Source organism: Oncorhynchus masou, chromosome 16 (genome assembly GCF_036934945.1).
Source record: "Oncorhynchus masou masou isolate Uvic2021 chromosome 16, UVic_Omas_1.1, whole genome shotgun sequence".
NCBI lineage: Eukaryota > Metazoa > Chordata > Actinopteri > Salmoniformes > Salmonidae > Oncorhynchus > Oncorhynchus masou.
The window spans coordinates 45,039,911-45,054,910 of record NC_088227.1 but is presented as its reverse complement, the minus strand read 5'-3'; the positions used below and the strand labels follow the sequence as shown (position 1 = coordinate 45,054,910).

The 15,000-nt window shown below is 44.4% G+C and overlaps 1 protein-coding gene across 1 annotated transcript in view; it reads left to right on the top strand.

The window, feature by feature from the left end:
- The window catches only part of eya4 (EYA transcriptional coactivator and phosphatase 4), a 194,931-nt gene that overhangs the window by 49,596 nt on the left and 130,335 nt on the right, over positions 1-15,000 (top strand). The gene's annotated exons all lie outside the window — the stretch shown is intronic.

The window sequence follows — 15,000 nt, the reverse complement described above, 5'->3', positions numbered from 1 at the left end:
TTTACATATGGGTGGCCCCAGCGGGAATCGAACCCACGACACTTGGCGTTGCAAGTGCCATGCTCTACCGACTGAGCCACACAGGCTTCAAACATAAAGATATAAAACTGTATTTTTTGTGAAAAATCAACAACAAGTGGGACACAATCATGAAGTGGAAAGACATTTATTGGATATTTCAAACTTGGATATTTCAAACTTTTTTAACAAATCAAAAACTGAAAAATTGGGCGTGCAAAATTATTCAGCCCCTTTACTTTCAGTGCAGCAAACTCTCTCCAGAAGTTCAGTGAGGATCTCTGAATGATCCAATGTTGACCTAAATGACTAATGATGATAAATACAATCCACCTGTGTGTAATCAAGTCTCCGTATAAATGCGCCTGCACTGTGATAGTCTCAGAGGTCCGTTAAAAGCGCAGAGAGCATCATGAAGAACAAGGAACACACCAGGCAGGTCCGAGATACTGTTGTGAAGAAGTTTAAAGCCGGATTTGGATACAAAAAGATTTCCCAAGCTTTAAACATCCCAAGGAGCACTGTGCAAGCGATAATATTGAAATGGAAGGAGTATCAGACCACTGCAAATCTACCAAGACCTGGCCGTCCCTCTAAACTTTCAGCTCATACAAGGAGAAGACTGATCAGAGATGCAGCCAAGAGGCCCATGATCACTCTGGATGAACTGCAGAGATCTACAGCTGAGGTGGGAGACTCTGTCCATAGGATAACAATCAGTCATATATTGCACAAATCTGGCCTTTATGGAAGTGACAAGAAGAAAGCCATTTCTTAAAGATATCCATAAAAAGTGTCGTTTAAAGTTTGCCACAAGCCACCTGGGAGACACACGAAACATGTGGAAGAAGGTGCTCTGGTCAGATGAAACCAAAATTGAACTTTTTGGCAACAATGCAAAACGTTATGTTTGGCGTAAAAGCAACACAGCTCATCACAATGAACACACCATCCCCACTGTCAAACATGGTGGTGGCAGCATCATGGTTTGGGCCTGCTTTTCTTCAGCAGGGACAGGGAAGATGGTTAAAATTGATGAGAAGATGGATGGAGCCAAATACAGGACCATTCTGGAAGAAAACATGATGGAGTCTGCAAAAGACCTGAGACTGGGACGGAGATTTGTCTTCCAACAAGACAATGATCCAAAACATAAAGCAAAATCTACAATGGAATGGTTCAAAAACAAACATATCCAGGTGTTAGAATGGCCAAGTCAAAGTCCAGACCTGAATCCAATTGAGAATCTGTGGAAAGAACTGAAAACTGCTGTTCACAAATGCTCTCCATCCAACCTCACTGAGCTCGAGCTGTTTTGCAAGGAGGAATGGGAAAAAATTTCAGTCTCTCGATGTGCAAAACTGATAGAGACATACCCCAAGCGACTTACAGCTGTAATCGCAGCAAAAGGTGGCGCTACAAAGTATTAACTTAAGGGGGCTGAATAATTTTGCACGCCCAATTTTTCAGTTTTTGATTTGTTAAAAAAGTTTGAAATATCCAATAAATGTCAATCCACTTCATGATTGTGTCCCACTTGTTGTTGATTCTTCACAAAAAAATACAGTTTTATATCTTTATGTTTGAAGCCTGAAATGTGGCAAAAGGTCGCAAAGTTCAAGGGGGGCGAATACTTTCGCAAGGCACTGTATATAGTATATATACAAAATAAACTAAAGTAAAAAATTAATTAGCAACAATAAAAAAAAACAGTAACGAGGCTATATACAGGGTGTAACGGTACCGAGTTGGGGTACAGGTTAGTCGAGATAATTGAGGTAGGTTTTCATACCCCTTTTTTTTTTTTACTTTTTCCACATTTTGTAAAGTTGCAGCCTTATAATAAAAAGTATTAAAGAACCACCAAGACTCTTCCTAGAGCTGAGCACCCGGCCAAACGGAGCAATTGGGGGGAGAAGGGCCTCGGTCAGGGAGGTGACCAAGAACCTGATGGTCACTCTGACAGAGCTCTAGAGTTCCTCTGTGGAGATGGGAGAACCTTCCAGAAGGACAACCAACTCTAGAGCACTCCACCAATCACCAATACTCAAGTATGACAATCGAGGGGCTTTTTCCACCACTGTGAAATATAATTACTCGACACATTGGAAAGAATTAACAAATAAACAGAGCAAGCTAGAATGATATTTGGCCCTAAACAGAGAGTACACAGTGGCAGAATACCTGACCACTGTGACTGACCCAAACTTAAGGAAAGCTTTGACTATGTACAGACTCAGTGAGCATAGCCTTGCTATTGAGAAAGGCCACCGTAGGAAGACATGGCTCTCAAGAGAAGCCAGGCTATGTGCTCACTGCCCACAAAATGAGGTGGAAACTGAGCTGCACTTCCTAACCTCCTGCCCGATGTATGACCATATTAGAGAGACATATTTCCCTCAGATTACACAGACACACAAAGATTTTGTAAACAAATCCAATTTTGATAAACTCCCATATCTACTGGGTAAAATACCAGTGTGCCATCACATCAGCATGATGTGTGACCTGTTGCCACAAGAAAAGGGCAACCAGTGAAGAACAAACACCATTGTAAATACAACCCATATTTATGCTTATTTACTTTCCCTTTTGTACTTTAACCATTTGTACATTGTTACAACACTGTATTTCTATATATACATAATATGACATTTAAAATGTCTTTATTAATTTGGAACTTTTGTTAGTCTAATGTTCACTGTTCATTGTTTATTATCTATTTAATTTGCTTTGGCAATGTAAACATATGCTTCCTATGCCAATAAAGACCCTTATATTGAAATGATATTAAAGGAGGAGTAGGAGGAAGAGGATGAGGAAGAGGAGGAAGAGGAGGAAGAGGAGGAGGAGGATGAGGAGTATGAGGAAAAGAGCAGGATAGTTGTAATGGGATTAGTAAAGCAGATTAAAGACATCATTAACACCCACTAATATCTACCTCCCCCCTAAAGCTCTAGTCTAATATCTACCTCCCCCTACAGCTCTAGTCTAATATCTACCTCCCCCTACAGCTCTAGTCTCCTATCTACCTCCCCCTACAGCTCTAGTCTCCTATCTACCTCCCCCCTAAAGCTCTAGTCTAATATCTACCTCCCCCTACAGCTCTAGTCTAATATCTACCTCCCCCTACAGCTCTAGTCTAATATCTACCTCCCCCTACAGCTCTAGTCTAATATCTACCTCCCCTACAGCTCTAGTCTAATATCTACCTCCCCCTACAGCTCTAGTCTCCTATCTACCTCCCCCCTACAGCTCTAGTCTCCTATCTACCTCCCCTTACAGCTCTAGTCTAATATCTACCTCCCCCCTACAGCTCTAGTCTAATATCTAACTCCCCCTACAGCTCTAGTCTAATATCTACCTCCCACTACAGCTCTAGTCTCCTATCTACCTCCCCCCTTATAGCTCTAGTCTAATATCTACCTCTCCCCTACAGCTCTAGTCTCCTATCTACCTCCCCTTACAGCTCTAGTCTCCTATCTACCTCCCCTTACAGCTAAAGTCTCCCCTCTACCTCCCCTTACAGCTCCAGTCTCCTCTCTACCTACCTCCCCCTAAAGCTCTAGTCTCCTATCTACCTCCCCCTACAGCTCGAGTCTCCTATCTACCGCCCCCTACAGCTCTAGTCTCCTCTCTACCTCGCCTTACAGCTCTAGTCTCCTATCTACCTCCACTTACAGCTCTAGTCTCCTATCTACCTCCCCCCTATAGCTCTAGTCTAATATCTACCTCCCCCCTACAGCTCTAGTCTCCTATCTAACTCCCTCTACAGCTCTAGTCTCCTCTCTACCTCTCCTTACAGCTCTAGTCTCCTATCCACCTCCCCCTACAGCTCTAGTCTAATATCTACCTCCCCCTACAGCTCTAGTCTAATATCTACCTCCCCTACAGCTCTAGTCTAATATCTACCTCCCCCCTACAGCTCTAGTCTCCTATCTGCCTCCCCCCTTACAGCTCTAGTCTAATATCTACCTCCCCTACAGCTCTAGTCTAATATCTACCTCCCTCTACAGCTCTAGTCTAATATCTACCTCCCCCCTACAGCTCTAGTCTCCTATCTGCCTCCCCCCTTACAGCTCTAGTCTAATATCTACCTCCCCTACAGCTCTAGTCTAATATCTACCTCCCTCTACAGCTCTAGTCTAATATCTACCTCCCCCTACAGCTCTAGTCTCCTATCTGCCTCCCCCCTTACAGCTCTAGTCTAATATCTACCTCCCCCCTACAGCTCTAGTCTCCTATCTACCTCCCCTTACAGCTCTAGTCTAATATCTACCTCCCCCTACAGCTCTAGTCTAATATCTACCTCCCTCTACAGCTCTAGTCTCCTATCTACCTCCCCCTACAGCTCTAGTCTCCTCTCTACCTCTCCTTACAGCTCTAGTCTAATATCTACCTCCCCCTACAGCTCTAGTCTAATATCTACCTCCCCGTACAGCTCTAGACTCCTCTCTACCTCCCCTTACAGCTCTAGTCTCCTATCTACCGCCCCCTACAGCTCTAGTCTCCTCTCTACCTCCCCTTACAGCTCTAGTCTCCTATCTACCTCCACTTACAGCTCTAGTCTCCTATCTACCTCCCCCCTATAGCTCTAGTCTAATATCTACCTCCCCCTACAGCTCTAGTCTCCTCTCTACCTCTCCTTACAGCTCTAGTCTCCTATCCACCTCCCCCTACAGCTCTAGTCTAATATCTACCTCCCCATACAGCTCTAGTCTGATATCTACGTCCCCCTACAGCTCTAGTCTCCTATCTACCTGCCCCCACAGCTCTAGTCTAATATCTACCTCCCCCCTTACAGCTCTAGTCTAATATCTACCTCTCCCTTACAGCTCTAGTCTCCTATCTACCTCCCCCTACAGCTCTAGTCTCCTATCTACCTCCCCGTACAGCTCTAGTCTCCTATCTACCTTCCCCTACAGCTCTAGTCTCCTCTCTACCTCCCCTTACAGCTCCAGTCTCCTCTCTACCTACCTCCCCCTAAAGCTCTAGTCTCCTATCTACCTCCCCCTACAGCACTAGTCTCCTATCTACCTCCCCCTACAGCTCGAGTCTCCTATCTACCTCCCCCTACAGCTCTGGTCTCCTATCTACCTCCCCCTACAGCTCTAGTTTACTATCTATCTCCCCCTACAGCTCTAGGCTGATATCTACGTCCCCCTACAGCTCTAGTCTCCTATCTACCTCCCCCTACAGCTCTATTCTCCTATCTACCTCCCCCTACAGCTCTAGTCTCCTCTCTACCTCCCCTTACAGCTCTAGTCTCCTATCTACCTCCCCCCACAGCTCTAGTCTAATATCTACCTCCCCCTACAGCTCTAGTCTCCTCTCTACCTCCCCTTACAGCTCCAGTCTCCTCTCTACCTACCTCCCCCTAAAGCTCTAGTCTCCTATCTACCTCCCCCTACAGCACTAGTCTCCTATCTACCGCCCCCTACAGCTCTAGTCTCCTATCTACCTCCCCCCACAGCTCTAGTCTAATATCTACCTCTCCCTTACAGCTCTAGTCTCCTATTTACCTCCCCCTACAGCTCTAGTCTCCTCTCTACCTCCCCTTACAGCTCCAGTCTCCTCTCTACCTACCTCCCCCTAAAGCTCTAGTCTCCTCTCTACCTCCCCCTACAGCTCTAGTCTCCTCTCTACCTCTCCGTACAGCTCTAGTCTCCTATCTACCTCCCCTACAGCTCTAGTCTAATATCTACCTCCCCCTACAGCTCTAGTCTGATATCTACGTCCCCCTACAGCTCTAGTCTCCTATCTACCTCCCCCTACAGCTCTAGTCTAATATCTACCTCCCCCTACAGCTCTAGTCTAATATCTACCTCCCCCTACAGCTCTAGTCTCCTCTCTACCTCCCCCCTACAGCTCTAGTCTAATATCTACCTCCCACTACAGCTCTAGTCTAATATCTACCTCCCCCTACAGCTCTAGTCTAATATCTACCTCCCCCTACGGCTCTAGTCTCCTATCTACCTCCCCCCACAGCTCTAGTCTAATATCTACCTCCCCCCTTACAGCTCTAGTCTAATATCTACCTCTCCCTTACAGCTCTAGTCTCCTATCTACCTCCCCCTACAGCTCTAGTCTCCTATCTACCTCCCCGTACAGCTCTAGTCTCCTATCTACCTTCCCCTACAGCTCTAGTCTCCTCTCTACCTCCCCTTACAGCTCCAGTCTCCTCTCTACCTACCTCCCCCTAAAGCTCTAGTCTCCTATCTACCTCCCCCTACAGCTCTAGTCTAATATCTACCTCTCCCTTACAGCTCTAGTCTCCTATCTACCTCCCCCTACAGCACTAGTCTCCTATCTACCTCCCCCTACAGCTCGAGTCTCCTATCTACCTCCCCCCTACAGCTCTAGTCTCCTATCTACCTCCCCCCTACAGCTCTAGTCTCCTATCTACCTCCCACTACAGCTCTAGTCTCCTATCTACCTCCCCCTACAGCTCTAGTCTAATATCTACCTCCCACTACAGCTCTAGTCTCCTATCTACCTCCCCTTACAGCTCTAGTCTAATATCTACCTCCCCCTACAGCTCTAGTCTCCTGTCTACCTCTCCCCTACAGCTCTAGTCTCCTCTCTACCTCTCCTTACAGCTCTAGTCTAATATCTACCTCCCCCTACAGCTCTAGTCTAATGTCTACCTCCCCCCTACAGCTCTAGTCTCCTATCTACCTCCCCCTTACATCTCTAGTCTCCTATCTACCTCCCCCTACAGCTCTAGTCTCCTCTCTACCTCTCCTTACAGCTCTAGTCTAATATCTACCTCCCCCTACAGCTCTAGTCTAATATCTACCTCCCCGTACAGCTCTAGACTCCTCTCTACCTCCCCTTACAGCTCTAGTCTCCTCTCTACCTCCCCTTACAGCTCTAGTCTCCTCTCTACCTCCCCTTACAGCTCTAGTCTAATATATACCTCCCCCCTACAGCTCTAGTCTCCTATCTACCTCCCCCCTACAGCTCTAGTCTCCTATCTACCTCCCACTACAGCTCTAGTCTCCTATCTACCTCCCCCTACAGCTCTAGTCTAATATCTACCTCCCACTACAGCTCTAGTCTCCTATCTACCTCCCCCTACAGCTCTAGTCTAATATCTACCTCCCACTACAGCTCTAGTCTCCTATCTACCTCCCCTTACAGCTCTAGTCTAATATCTACCTCCCCCCTACAGCTCTAGTCTCCTCTCTACCTCCCCCTACAGCTCTAGTCTCCTCTCTACCTCCCCTTACAGCTCTAGTCTAATATCTACCTCCCCCCTACAGCTCTATTGTCCTATCTACCTCCCCTTACAGCTCTAGTCTCCTATCTACCTCCCCCTACAGCTCTAGTCTAATATCTACCTCCCCTTACAGCTCTAGTCTCCTATCTACCTCCCCCCTACAGCTCTATCCTATCTACCTCCCACTACAGCTCTAGTCTCCTATCTACCTCCCCCTACAGCTCGAGTCTCCTATCTACCTCCCCCTACAGCTCTGGTCTCCTATCTACCTCCCCCTACAGCTCGAGTCTCCTATCTACCTCCCCCTACAGCTCTAGTCTCCTATCTACCTCCCCCTACAGCTCTGGTCTCCTATCTACCTCCCCCTACAGCTCTAGTCTAATATCTATCTCCCCCTACAGCTCTAGTCTCCTATCTACCTCCCCCCTACAGCTCTAGTCTGATATCTACGTCCCCCTACAGCTCTAGTCTCCTATCTACCTCCCACTACAGCTCTAGTCTAATATCTACCTCCCCCTACAGCTCTAGTCTAATATCTACCTCCCCTTACAGCTTGAGTCTAATATCTACCTCCCCCTACAGCTCTAGTCTCCTCTCTGTGAGTGGTTATCGCCCTGGTAACCCTATCGCCTTCCTTTCATGTAAAATACATTGTGCCTCTCCTCCTCCCTCCTTCCCCTCTCCTCCTCCATCTCCCTGTTTCCCCTCTCCTCCTCCCCCTCTTCTCCTCCCCCTCTCCACCTCCCTCCTCCTGTCTGGGGAGGTGTAACCCTAACCTTGTCTATGGAGCTCCAAAACGCCCACACACACACACACACGCACACACACACACACACACACACACACACACACACACACACACACACACACACACACACACACACACACACACACACACACACACACACACACACACACACACACACACACACACACACACACACACACACACAGCTTGTAACCTGAATGTTGACAACTGCTAAACCTCAGTATTCCCAGTCACTCCCCTATAGGTTTTAGACCTGGCTAGCAGATCAGAGCAGAGAAGTGTTTTCTAGTTAGGTTACAGAGCCTGAGGACAGAAAGAGAGGACATAGAAAGACACGGAAAGAGGAAGAGAGACAGAGGGAGAGAGAGATGAGAGAGAGAGAGAAAGAAAGACATAAAGACAGAAAGAGGAAGAGAGAGAGGGGGAGAGAGAGGAGAGAGAGGAGAGAGACAGGGAGAGAGGGAGAGCGAGAGGAGAGACAGAAAGAGATGGAAAGAGGAAGAGTGACAGAGGGAGAGACAAAGGGAGAGAGAGAGAAAGAGAGAGAGACAAAGACAGAAAGAGGAAAAGAGAGAGGGGGAGAGAGAGAAGGAGAGAGAGAGGGGGAGAGATACTGAGGTAGTACAGAAAAATTCTAGAATACCCAGTACAGTACACCATCACACAGTACAGTACACATACAGTACAGTACAGTACGCATACAGTACAGTATACCATCACACAGTACAGTACACATACAGTACAGTACAGTACACATACAGTACAGTACAGTACAGTACACATACAGTACAGTATGCATCACACGGTACAGTACACATACAGTGCAGTACAGTACACATTCAGTACAGTACAGTACAGTACAAATACAGTACACATACAGTACAATATGCCATCACACAGTACAGTATACATACATTACAGTATACCATCACACAGTACAGTACACATGTAGTACAGTACAGTACACATACAGTACAGTACAGTACACATACAGTACAGTACAGTACACATGTAGTACAGTACAGTACACATACAGTACAGTACAGTACACATACAGTACAGTACAGTACACATACAGTACAATATACCATCACACAGTACAGTATACATACATTACAGTACACCATCACACAGTACAGTACACATACAGTACAGTATACCATCACACAGTACAGTACACATACAGTACAGTAAACATATAGTACAGTACTCACACAGTACAGTACACATACAGTACATTATACCATCACACAGTACAGTACACATACAATACAGTATACCATCACACAGTACAGTACACATACATTACAGTACAGTACAGTACACATACAGAACATTACACATACAGTACAGTGCACACACAGTACAGTGCACACACAGTGCCGTACACATGCAGTACAGTACACATACAATAAAGTATACCATCACACAGTACAGTACACATCCAGTACAGTATACCATCACACAGTACTGTACACCATCACACAGTACAGTACACATACAGTACAATACACACACAGTAAAGTATACCATCACACAGTACAGTATATCATCACACAGTACAGTATATCATCACACAGTACAGTACACATACAGTACAGTATACCATCACACAGTACAGTATACCATCAGTACACATACATCAGTACACATACAGTACAGTACAGTACACATGCAGTACAGTATACCATCACACAGTACAGTATACCATCAGTACACATACATCAGTACACATACAGTACAGTACAGTACACATGCAGTACAGTACACATACAGTACAGTACACACACAGTAAAGTATACCATCACACAGTACAGTATACCATCACACAGTACAGTACACATGCAGTACAGTACAGTACACATGCAGTACAGTACACATACAGTACAGTACACACACAGTAAAGTATACCATCACACAGTACAGTATACCATCACACAGTACAGTATCTCATCACACAGTACAATATACCATCACACAGTACAGTACACATACAGTACAGTACAGTACACATGCAGTACAGTACACATACAGTTCAGTACACACACAGTAAAGTATACCATCACACAGTACAGTATACCATCACACAGTACAGTACACATGCAGTACAGTACAGTACACATGCAGTACAGTACACACACAGTAAAGTATACCATCACACAGTACAGTATACCATCACACAGTACAGTACACATACAGTACAGTATACATATAGTACAGTACTCACACAGTACAGTACACATACAGTACATTATACCATCACACAGTACAGTACACATACTTTACAGTATACCATCACACAGTACAGTACACACACAGTACAGTACACATACAGTACAGTATACCATCACACAGTACAGTACACATACATTACAGTACAGTACAGTACACATACAGAACATTACACATACAGTACAGTGCACACACAGTACAGTGCACACACAGTACAGTACACATACAGTACAGTATACCATCACACAGTGCCGTACACATGCAGTACAGTACACATACAATAAAGTATACCATCACCAGTACAGTACACATCCAGTACAGTATACCATCACACAGTACAGTACACATGCAGTACAGTACACATACAGTACAGTACACACACAGTAAAGTATACCATCACACAGTACAGTATATCATCACACAGTACAGTACACCATCACACAGTACAGTATACCATCAGTACACATACATCAGTACACATACAGTACAGTACAGTACACATGCAGTACAGTACACATACAGTACAGTACACACACAGTAAAGTATACCATCACACAGTACAGTACACATGCAGTACAGTACACATACAGTACAGTACACACACATTAAAGTATACCATCACACAGTACAGTATACCATCACACAGTACAGTACACATGCAATACAGTACACACACAGTACAGTATACCATCACACAGTACAATATACCATCACACAGTACAGTACACATACAGTACAGTACAGTACACATGCAGTACAGTACACATACAGTTCAGTACACACACAGTAAAGTATACCATCACACAGTACAGTATACCATCACACAGTACAGTACACATGCAGTACAGTACAGTACACATGCAGTACAGTACACACACAGTAAAGTATACCATCACACAGTACAGTATATCATCACACAGTACAGTACACAATCACACAGTACAGTATACCATCACACAGTACAGTACACATGCAGTACAGTACACACACAGTAAAGTATACCATCACACAGTACAGTATACCATCACACAGTACAGTACACAATCACACAGTACAGTATACCATCACACAGTACAGTACACACACAGTAAAGTATACCATCACACAGTACAGTATATCATCACACAGTACAGTACACAATCACACAGTACAGTATACCATCACACAGTACAGTACAGTACACACACAGTAAAGTATACCATCACACAGTACAGTATATCATCACACAGTACAATATACCATCACACAGTACAGTACACATACAGTACAGTACAGTACACATGCAGTACAGTACACATACAGTACAGTACACACACAGTACAGTATACCATCACACAGTACAGTATACATACAGTACAGTATACATATAGTACAGTATACCATCACACAGTACAGTACAGTACACACACAGTAAAGTATACCATCACACAGTACAGTATATCATCACACAGTACAATATACCATCACACAGTACAGTACACATACAGTACAGTACAGTACACATGCAGTACAGTACACATACAGTACAGTACACATACAGTACAGTATACCATCACACAGTACAGTACACATACAGTACAGTACAGTACACATGCAGTACAGTACACATACAGTACAGTACACACACAGTACAGTATACCATCACACAGTACAGTATACCATCACACAGTACAGTACACATGCAGTACAGTACAGTACACATGCAGTACAGTACACACACAGTACAGTATACCATCACACAGTACAGTACACATACAGTACAGTACAGTACACATGCAGTACAGTACACACACAGTACAGTATACCATCACACAGTACAGTACACATACAGTACAGTACAGTACACATGCAGTACAGTACACATACAGTACAGTACACACACAGTAAAGTATTCCATCACACAGTACAGTACACATACAGTACACTATACCATCGCACACTACAGTATATCATCACAGAGTACAGTATACCATCACACAGTACAGTATACATGGAGTACAGTACACATACAGTATCAGTCAATGTTTGGACACATCTACTCATTCCAGGGTTTTTCCTTATTTTGACAATTTTTTCATTGTGCAATAATAGTGAAGACATCAAAACTATGAAATAACACATATGGAATAATGTACTGTGGCTTGTTTTCACCACCTTGGTATTTTTCCTATTTTGTTTCCTTACAATCTGGAATTAAAATTAATGTTTTCGGGGTTTTGTATCATTTGATTTACACAACATGTCTACCACTTTGAAGATGCAACATTTTTTTTTATAGTCAACAAACAAGAATAACACAACAAAAAAACTGAAAACTTGCATAACTATTCACCTCCCCCCAAAGTCAATACTTTGTAGATCCACCTTTTGCAGCCATTACAGCTGCAAGTCTCTTGGGGTTTGTCTCTATAAGCTTGGCACGTCTAGCACACTGGGATGTTTGCCCATTCTTCAAGGCAAAACTGCTCCAGCTCCTTCAAGTTGTATGGGTTCCGCTGGTGTACAGCAATCTTTAAGTCATACCACAGATTCTCAATTGGATTGAGGTCTGGGCTTTGACTAGGCCATTCCAAGACATTTAAATGTTTCCCCTTAAACCACCCGAGTGTTGCTTTAGCAGTATGCTTAGGGTTATTGTCCTGCTGGAAGGTGAACCTCAGTCCCAGTCTCAAATATCTTGAAGACTGAAACAGCAGTATGCTTACTGTATGTCCCTGCCAATGAAAAACTTCTCCAAAAGCATGATGCTGCCACCACCACAGTGGGGATGATGTTCTCTGGGTGATGAGAGGTTTTGGGCTTGCTCCAGAAATAGAGTTTTCTTTGATGGCCAAAAAGCTCAATTTTAGTCTGATCTAACCAGAGTACCTTCTTCCATATGTCTTTTGGCAAACACCATACATGTTTGCTTTTTTCTGGCCACTCTTCCATAAAGCCCAGCTCTGTGGAGTGTATGGCTTAAAGTGGTCCTATGGACAGATACTTCAATCTCCGCTGTGGAGCTTTGCAGCTCCTTCAGGGTTATCTTTGTCTTTTTGTTGCCTCTCTGATTAATGTCCTCCTTGCCTGGTCTGTGAGTGTTGGTGAGCGGCCCTCTCTTGGCAGGTTTGTTGTGGTGACATATTTTTTTTATAACCCAACCCTGATCTGTACTTCTCCACTACTTTGTCCCTGACATGTTTGGAGAGCTCCTTGGTCTTCTGCATGTGTGGTTCCCACCGTGAAGCATGGAGGAGGAGGTGTGATGGTTTGGGGGTGCTTTGCTGGTGACATTGTCTGTGATTTAGTTAAAAGTAAGGATACCATAATAGAAAATGGCTCAAGTAAAAGTGAAAGTCACCCAGTAAAATACTACTTGAGTGAAAGTTAAAAAGAATTTGGTTTTAAATATACTTAAGTATCAAAAGTGAAAGTAAAAGTACAAATCATTTCAACTACTTTATTATTAAGCAAGGCACACTCCAACACTCAGACATCATATACAAACAAAGCGTTTGTTTTTAGTGAGTGCTCCATCTCAGAGGCAGTAGAGGATTTTCTCTTTTATGTGTGTGAATTAGACAAGTTTCCTGTCCTGCTAAGCATCCAAATTGTAAGAGTACTTTTGGGTGTCAGGGAAAATGTCTGGAGTAGAAAGTACATTATTTTCTTTATGAATGTAGTGAAGTAAAAGTCAAATTTGTCAAAACAATAAATAGTGAAGTACAGAAACACACAAAAACAACACTATGTAAGGAGTGGTCCACTATGTAGGGAGTGGTCCACTATGTAGGGAGTGGTCCACTATGTGGGGAGTGGTCCACTATGTAGGGAGTGATCCACTATGTAGGGAGTGATCCACTATGTAGGGAGTGGTTCACTACGTAGAGAGTGGTCCACTATGTAGGGAGTGATGCACTATGTAGGGAGTGGTCCACTATGTAGGGAGTGATCCACTACGTAGAGACTGGTCCACTATGTAGGGAGTGATGCACTATGTAAGGAGTGGTCCACTATGTAGGGAGTGATCTACTATGTAGGGAGTGGTCCACTATGTGGGGAGTGATCCACTATGTAGGGAGTGGTCCACAATGTAGGGAGTGGTCCACTATGTAGAGAGTGATACACAATTGTGGGGAGTGGTCCACTATGTAGGGAGTGGTCCACTATGTAGGGAGTGATACACTATGTAGGAAGTGGTTCACTATGTAGGAAGTGATCCACTATGTAGGGAGTGGTCCACTATGTAGGGAGTGATGCACTATGTAGGGAGTGGTCCACTATGTAGGGAGTGATCCACTACGTAGAGACTGGTCCACTATGTAGGGAGTGATGCACTATGTAGGGAGTGGTCCACTATGTAGGGAGTGATCCACTATGTAGGGAGTGGTCCACTATGTAGGGAGTGGTCCACTATGTAGGGAGTGGTCCATTATGTAGGGAGTGGTCCACTATGTGGGGAGTGATCCACTATGTAGGGAGTGGTCCACTATGTAGGGAGTGGTCCACTATGTAGGGAGTCATACACAATGTGGGGAGTGGTCCACTATGTAGGGAGTGGTCCACTATGTAGGGAGTGATACACTATGTAGGGAGTGGTTCACTATGTAGGAAGTGATCCACTATGTAGGGAGTGGTCCACTATGTAGGGATTGGTCCACTACGTAGAGAGTGATCCACTATGTAGGGAGTGGTCCACTATGTAGGGAGTGGTCCACTATGTGGGGAGTGATCCACTATGTAGGGAGTGGTCCACTATGTAGGGAGTGATCCACTATGT